The following is a 6,944-nucleotide window of genomic DNA, read 5'->3' as shown; positions in this document are numbered from 1 at the left end:
TGAAAAGTGTGATGTGCATGTCTTTTGCTTCTTTACATAAGAAATAGTTAAAACCATGTGTGAACAAGCTTCCTGTTGTCTTCATCTTTTCTGCCAATACTAACATCCAGCTGTTGATCACGTGACTCATGTGACACAAAGTGTTTCCATTGCAGTTTTGTGAAGTAGACTAATTTTGATACAGCCAAAAACACAGACCTCGTCCTGACGTAAAACCTTATCAACAAATTTGTGTTTGTTGATAACACACGTTTATCAACAATTCGAAACGTGTACAAATGTTTCCAATTCGTACATTATTACGGTCAATGGAAAGCCAACTAGTTCCAGGGCTTGGAAGCAAAAAGAGAAAAAGAGTTGTTCAGTTAGCAGCACCATCGTGTCTGTGTGTGTGTGTGTATGTGTGTTGGTATATGTGGTTTAGCAGGACATTTGTGTGTGTGTGCGTCATGTTTTGGTGATGGTTGATGTTGGACCCAATTGCAGAGAGACAGAGGCAGCAATGGATTTTGAAGATTCAATGAAAAGTTAGAAAAGAGAAACTTACAAAAAATCCCAGGGACACATGACTGAATAAAAAGTAATCCACAATGACAAAAAGCCAAGAAGGATTTACAGGGAGTAGACAGGATGAACCAAAGAAACAACAGGAGAAACCAACGAGGAGTGACTGAGAAAGAGGTGTTAAGTACTGGGAGGTTGAATGCAGAAACAATGGACCTGGGCTGATTAGCTCACTAATTGCAAGAGAGTGAGACTGATGAACACAGAATAAAACTAGAATGAATAAACCAAACACCCTAACAACCAGGGATCCTAACAGTGTGGGGGTGGGAACCGACAATTCAAAGATTCCTTCTGTAGAATTATGAATAAAACCAGGATCAAGGTTTATTCTTTCAGCTGGACCACATGGATCCACAACTCCTGGGTAAGGAACATCCCAATGTTACCAACAGTCACCGCTGAAAGAGGAACTTCCATTAGTGGCTCCTCTTTGCTAACATGTCATCACATTTCATGCAGTGAAATTCATCCTCTTCCTGTTGAAACTGAATGTAGATTAATGCAGTGCATTTTGGGATTAATAGTTCTTATACCAGCCTCTTCTAGTTTGGTTCTTTGTGGGTGGAGGCCCAACAGTAAAGTTTGTGTTGATTCTCAAATTATAGATTGGGTTCAGTGGTTCAGGCTAAAAAATCCTTTTCCTTCTAGGCTTCAATCCAGCGTCACACCAGTTTTTCTTTTTGTTCTTTACATTTTTAATTTACCTGCCTGTCAAAAGCTGATTTCATGGTGACATCAAAGTTCACCACAATCTAAGCAACTTTAATTAAATTTCCTACAGTGACAAATACATGACACATTTCTGAAAAGATCAATCTAAGCAGGAAGAACTTGACAGGAAGCAGAAATGAAGAACACAAGCTGAAAGACGGGTTGCAGAAACAAGGATCTGGCAAATGTGAACCAGAGATCAGGGAGTTTAAATACAGCATGATTTCTAACTGATGAAAAATAGACATCTGTGACAAGAACAGAACAAGTATAAAAAGTAATGAAAAGAACTCAAAATAGATGTGAAGCAAAGAGAAACGGGGATACAAGAACAAATTCACATGGTTAATTAAGACAAAAAATAAAGCCGACACAAAAAATGTGGAACTCTTACAGTTAAAGCTGAAAGAAAAAAGAACACAAAAACTTGGAAAACTTATTATTTTTTATCAGACTATTTCCTTTGCTTGCAGTTGTAATGTTATGTCGTTGGCACAGGTGATATAAAAATCTAGTTTCCTCTCTGTTTAAACAGCTACATTATGATTTTTTGAAAAGAGTTTATTAAAAGGTAAAAATCAGTTAATATTTTAGCTGCCACAGATTTTCTGAATATAATTTAGTATTAACTCAAAAGTCTGGTCTTGTTCTTGGTCCCTTTCTAGATAGCCATTAGCTTCAGCTTTCTAACACCTTCAAGCAACTTTAATCTCAATAATCTCTTAGCTGTTAGCTCAACTCTTAGCTTAGTTTATGGGTGACTGTGGCTCAGTGGTTGTGAGGTTAATTCCAATGAGGTATTTAAATTCAGTCCATCCACCATTACTGCAGTTTTACTAGGCACCCACAGACAGACATCGGCCTACTTTATGAGTCGACAGGGTTGTGTTCGACATACCAGTGGAGTTCAATCAGAGGTCATTCATTCTGTGTTAAAGCTGGGAACCAAACAAGTGGCTGTTATTTCAAGACAAAGTCATTCAATGCTGCATGTGCTGATTACAATCCATCTCTCTATAAAAGTCTGATTGGTTTGAGACACCGTTCAGAAGAACAGTGAACTTTGATTAGAAAATTGATTGGCTAGAGAGAACATATAAAGAAGTGCATAAAATGATTGTCTGCTCAGCAGAAATGATCTCTTTAAAATGAGAACCAAAAGAAGTGAGATGTGAAAGGAAATTGAAAACTATCATTCATTCATTCATTGGCTGTGGAATGAAGAGCAGCCAAAAAACTCAATGTACCCTGTAAGTTTTTTAGATTATACAATGTCATATGATAATTTGTACATACTAAGGTTGGCGAGTGACAATAAAATTCAAGCATTAAGACAATTCAGCTGTGATCAACATGTTGTTCTCTTTTTAACATTGATCCCAGGGCCCAGCATGTTGAGTGTCAGTTCAGCTAAAATCAACCACAATCACACAATTGGAACAACATGCAATCATGTGATTTTGAGAACATTTTAAATGTCTTTAAACAGATATGATTTTCCAAATTAATTCTACAAGTTCTAAACCTAAAGCTAGCCTATTTCTTTTTTAATATTAGCATTATATAAATCCAGACAACAGCTAGAACCTGAGGGAGAGAAGTCCTACAGTTTTCTGTTCCTGTCTAGCTACTTACCGACACCTGCCATTCAGGTGAAATTTAATCACTTCAACCTTAAATTAGAAAGTTATTTACAGAGATGTCTAAAGCTATTTATGTATGCAGAAGACTGAGAACAGAACATGCAAGTAAAACAGTGCAAATCTGTTACTCTGACTGGAAAAGCATCACGTCCTGCTTTCAGTATATCAGACAGAACGACTATTAGTGGCATACAGCCTCTTATCACCATTTCTCCATGTACATATTCACAGACTTCTCTCTGAAAAAACTGCTATATTGAACATGACACAGGTTTAAAAGAACACTAGATAGCACTGGCGTAAACCGACTTGACATTTTTTGAGATCAGCACGAAAAGACAGTTTTGTAAAAGAGTAGCTGTTAACTTCAGTCTCCATGACCAACTAATTTATAAGAAATTAAGATGTCCACAGCGTTTTCTACTCTTCTAAGCAATAATTACTTAACATTTCAAAAGAAAGGATTCTGGATTAAAGTCTCTACCCTTTGTTCCTCCTTTTAGTGGCGTTTCTTTTTTGTATCTCTTATTTTTTCCTGCCTCACTCCCTTCTCATTTATTGCTTCTTTGAGTTGGATGGATGCTGTATGTTATGTTTCCATGTCCATATATGGGCATCACTGTCTGGCTGTGATCCCTGCACCCAATTAAAAATGCCAGATGAGTTGAAGTCTGTCCTTTGGAGACTGAGGTCACCCTGGCAACTCCAGGCTGTGACAGACCTCATCGGAACGCTCACCCAGCCAATCATCTCCTTTCACCTTCATTAGCGATTCAGTTAATGTCAAACCAGCATCTGATTCCTCTTAAGGTTGCTCCGTCATAATCTGTTTTGTTTTGGGTTTTTTACAGAAATTCACTCTCAGGATTTTATCTTGAATGCACTCTTGCACTTGTGTTGACTCCCTTAACTTTACTTTTTTCATTTTATTATGCCATTTGTCCCAGCTGGTGAACTTAAGACAAGTGGTAGAAGCTCCCAAGACGCAGTGCTGGCATCTGCCCTACATCTGCCCTCTCCAGAATGGTTCTGCTGGGTCGTGTTTTGTTGTTTGCCTGCTCTTCTTTCTTGGTGTTCTCTGCACTTGAGTGCATTAATTATTTCAGGTCTGAAACTCTACATTAAAATTGATATGCTGTGTTGTTTAAATGTATTTGCCCCCGAACACATCTTGTTTTTAGACAAAAAACAATTCAAGTGATAATTTCAATGATAAGAGTTTCAGCAACATGACGAATTAATTGCCCCACATAAAAGAATTAAGGTAATGATATGGATAAAATAATACTAGGAAAGCTCAGGCTGGAGCTGACAGGTTGAGTTGCTGCTGCCCCTAGTGGTGTGGAGGTTCAGTTTAAAGAAATTATCTCAGAGAAAAAAATACTAAAATTTTGAGGATTTCTGGATGATTACTAGTTTACTTTAGTATATTTTCATTTAGCTGCCGCTGTTCTTACAGTGACCCACACATTACTTCATTAGATCACTAATACATTTTAGAAATGAAATAAAAGCAAATCAAAACAAAAAAGTGACATGGAAGACAAAATTAGCAGAATACATGAAATTTTCTTGTGTAATATGTTCTCATAAATAACTAGTACATTATTTTCACCTCACAATCAGTCAGTGTTTGTTTTATCTGTTCTTTAATTTTTTACTATCATTACATTTAACAGTTGATATTAAATTCCAGAGCTGTACCTCTAACACTTGTAGCATTTTGACAGTGAAAAACAAGGTGAGCTTCTCTATTTTAAATCACTTAAAGTCTATTAATACATCATGTAAGTCCACTAGACCAAAAGCAAGTGAGACAGAATTAACGCTTGAGTTACTTTTCTTTAACAACAGTAGTCCTGAATTTCATCCAACAGAAAACAAAGTGGATATACTGATACTCTGTGACTTTAAGTAAACAAGTTGCATCTGCTCACTAAAGATGTGTTGTGAGATCCACGTTTTGTTTTCTAGGATTATTTTGCATTGGGGAAGTTATGAGGGATCAGTATCAGGCAGTCAACTAGGAATGAACAGAAGTGCAGTTTCATCCATGACATCTGTTTCACTCCTTCCTGACTGTGGATGACTCATTACAGCAACATCACAAGGAACCAGTTCACAGCTTTGGGTAAACGGTAGAAGCCAATGTGATCCACTTCAACATGGTACAGACATGAAAAAGTGCAAATCACCCAACATGTAGCCTCATCTTTGGTGGAATGACATGCAACACTGGAAGGAGCAGCGGCACCCAGATTTATTTGCCAACACAAGGATGTCAACCATCCAATGTGACAGTCTGTTTGGACAGTGGATGGATGATGGATGGATGATGGATGGATGGAAATGTTGGGTGTGTTTGGGATTGCTGTCTGTTGAAACACCCATTATAAAGATATTTCTTTGTCATCATGAAAGAACATGACTTCTTGAAGTATTTTCCTGGGTTTTCAGATTGATTCATGGTCTATAGACAGACCTAATAATATGCTGAACATTTCCATATCATGATATCTGAGGAACGATGTTTCCAAAAAACAATGTAACATGAATATATGTGTGACTGTTACAGCTCAACATGAAAAACAAACAAACAAAAAAACTACAGAAAAGGAAATAATAAAGCTGAAATACAAATCTTAACTGTGTTGCAGAGGGGGAAAGGTCTATATAGCCAGACTCCACCTTTTGCATTTGTTAATCTTTTAATTCCACCACAATTTACCAAATGTCAGAGTGAGAAGAACCAGTAGCTGATTGTAAAGGATGAGGTGATTTTGAGTTGGTGGCAGTCGTCTCTGTGCTGCTCGATGTTTCTAAATACTCCACAAGAAAGCTTCAGTTTTTGTTTTCAACACACTTTTCTACTGAAAGTGTTTCTGACAAAAAAAAAAGTGTTGTAAAAGTTTTTGCTGAACTTTGACTCTTGATAAACTTTCAAATATGATTGGCACTCAATGCTCAGGAGACATTTCTGTCTCCAGGAAATCAGTTTGGCAAACTAGAGCAGGAGGCGCTGTGATTGATCAGGCATGAATCATTACTCTTCCTGTCGACAGTTTCAGATTCCTCTGTTTTTACACATACCACCTCACCCAAAATTCACGTCTGCTCCTTCTCTTCATTTTCTGCCGCTCTGCTTGTTGAAGAGAAACAGAAGCATTTGTGTGCAAGTATGTCAGTGTCTTAATGACTAAGCACTTCTTAGCTGGTGTTATATCGTTCATATGTTTGTGTATGTGTGGCTCCAGCCTTGACTTCGGTAATATTTTCAGCTCACAGCAGGCCCACTGCGGATTAGTGATTAAGCCAGCTATTTTCTACGCCACGTATTTTGAAACACATACACAAATGAAAGTCAAAGAATACAAGAATCCAATGGCAACCGCTCATTTTCAAAGGGTAAACATCTCAGTCACAGAGAAAATAAGTGGTTGAAATTGATACTGGCATCTATCCGTGTTTGTCACGGTGCCATTATAATGGCTGTTTTGTTTCTAGGGTCTTGACATAGTTTTATTGTGTAGGCGGAAATATTCATAGCAGAAAGACTGTGTTCAACATAGAAAACAAAAGTGTCTATCAGCATGGAGAATTAAAAACAATGTTACATTATTGTGTCCAAGTGCGTTTCCAAGTACATTTCATTGTCCAAAATCAATTATTTATCAAAACAAGATTATTCAACACTGACTAAAGATTCTGTAAAAAGGCTGTATTATAAAAATCTAACTTTAAATCAGGTTATAATGTTATTCATTCATTTTTATGGACCATATTTGTGTCTGAATAAATAAATAAAAAAAAACATACACAACTTCCCCACTCAGCTCCTTCAGACTAGCCAGCAGTAATTAGCAAACACCTGCTGGAACTGAACATCTGCTGAGCTCATTGTAGGAGCTGCTGCTCAGAGCAACGCTGGTAAAAACTTTGTTAAAGGGTTAATAGAGGAGCCATGCTGTGTTGACTTCCTGAAAGCAGAGTTTCAGAAAAAGCAGGAGTTCTTAAAGAGACAGA

Source organism: Poecilia formosa, unplaced genomic scaffold, assembly GCF_000485575.1.
Source record: "Poecilia formosa unplaced genomic scaffold, Poecilia_formosa-5.1.2 Scaffold251, whole genome shotgun sequence".
Classification (NCBI taxonomy): Eukaryota; Metazoa; Chordata; class Actinopteri; order Cyprinodontiformes; family Poeciliidae; genus Poecilia; species Poecilia formosa.
This window is presented reverse-complemented; position numbering follows the sequence as displayed.